Source organism: Echinops telfairi, unplaced genomic scaffold (assembly GCF_000313985.2).
Source record: "Echinops telfairi isolate 266 unplaced genomic scaffold, ASM31398v2 ScPeMD7_7469;HRSCAF=8507_0, whole genome shotgun sequence".
Taxonomy (NCBI): Eukaryota; Metazoa; Chordata; class Mammalia; order Afrosoricida; family Tenrecidae; genus Echinops; species Echinops telfairi.
Window position 1 is genome coordinate 42,170,300 of NW_022111372.1, and position 2,069 is coordinate 42,172,368.

Genomic DNA, 2,069 nt, shown 5'->3' on the forward strand with positions numbered 1-2,069 from the left:
AGCTCCATTTCTTCCATTTAGTATCATTTTCTTTTTGTCTTAGTCAGAATATACGCCATGGCAGTGGGTGTGCCGAACACTCTTAAATAGATTCCGTAGTATGCAACTAGGCCTTATCCATCAATCTCCCCTATGATTTAGGGAGCCTGGTAGCATGGTGAGTTACGCTGTGCACTGCAATCACAAGGTCAGTAGTTGAAATCCAACAGCCACTCCGTGAAAGAAAGATGAAGGCTTTCTATTCCTAGAAAGAGCCACCGCCGCAGAAACCCACACGGGCTGGTCTGCTCTGCTTTACCGGGATCCCGAGAGTAGTTGGAATCAGCTCGATGGCAGTGCGTTTTTGCTTCAGTCACTTCACTTGGAACAAATGAACTTAAAATTAATAACAAAATCAAGGACCACATTCAGTTTTGAAAACCCTATTTAAAAAATCATTTATTGAGGGCTTATTTTATTACAACTCTTATCACAATCCATACATCCACCCATTGTGTCAAGCACGTTTATACATTTGTTGCCATCATCATTTCCACAACACGTCTTACTACTTGAGCCCTTGGTATCAGCTCCTCATTTTTCCCCTCCCTCTCCCTCCTGCTTTCCTCCCTCCTTCCCTCCCTTATGAACCCTTGATAATTTATAAATTATTATTATTTGAGGACTCTATTTGGTTTTGGAAAATCCAGTAATGTGAGTAACCATCTGTCTTTGTGATGCAAGCGTGTTCACTCCACACTGAAACCACATCCTTCCGTCTCCTGCTGGGGCAGTGACTGCTATGAACTCATGCATTTTCTCTCTGCTGTTCCTGAGACTGGCGTCTGGGTGAGTTGGGGTCCATGAAGGAGGGCGACCAAAAGGGCTAGGGAGAAATGGGGAATAATTGGAGCATGTGTGTAGAGGCAGAACTTGTTTTATCTTGATATCTACTAAATCTGTCTTTCAACAACATTTCTGGAATATTCTTTTATGCTTAACATTTTTATGGACTCTCTCTCTCTGCATGTGTGTGCAGAAACCCTGACTGATGGTGTTGTGCATTGGGTTGCTAATAACAAGTCAGTGGTTCAAACTTATCGGTTACTTTTTAGGAGAAAGATGAAGCTGCCTGCTCCTGTAAATGTACAGTCTCAGCAACCCTATGAGTCAGAATGGACTTGTTGATGGGATATGTGTGTACAGGTACATGTGTATGTGTTGGAGGAGAGAAGGCGAGGATAGCAGGCATGGGGAGAAGACACATCTGATTCCTAAGGCTTCATTGAGTTTGCCAGGTATGCTCCAATGGGGTCTGATGGAAAGCACGAACACGAGGATATTTATCTCCTTACAATCCAAGGGGACATGGCTAAAGAGGTCAGAATGTAATGTGCGGGGGGGTGGGCTTCTTCAATGCAGAGGAGAGATAGAGTCTTGATGTGGATATCAAGAAAGACCAGATATAACAGAAACTGGGATGGGTCAGGGGAGCACATGGGCCTGTCTGAAAAATTATCTCCGAGATGTATAAGAGAATAGATTGGTGGTGAATTAGTATAGCAATGGAGGGCAAGAAAAGAGACGAAACAGAGGTGGGTAAGCCAGTAAGGATTTATTTATTTAATGTAACATGCTTTATTTAAGGAACAGAATATATATGTGGGGCTTCAGAAATTCCAGGGGCTTTTTAAAATGTTTTGTTGTGAATTAGATGGTGATTTACAGAACAAATCAGTTTTCCATTTAACAATTCATATCATGAATTACAATGCCCATGCTGTGTATTCCCTCTCTTTGTGTATTGCCCCTTCCTTCACCAAGTTAATGTGACTCCACTCTAGTCAGCAAATTATTCCTCTTCCCTTTTCTTTTTTTACTGTACTTTATTTTTAAATTTTTAAAAAATAAACCATTTTATTGGGGGCTCCTACAACTCTTATCACAATCCATACATCCATCCATTGTGTCAAGCATTTTTACATTTGTTGTCATCATCATTCTCAAAACATTTTCTTTCTATGACAAAATACCAATTTATAAACTATCAAGGGCTCATGAGGGAGGGGGGAGCGGGGAGGGAGGGGAAA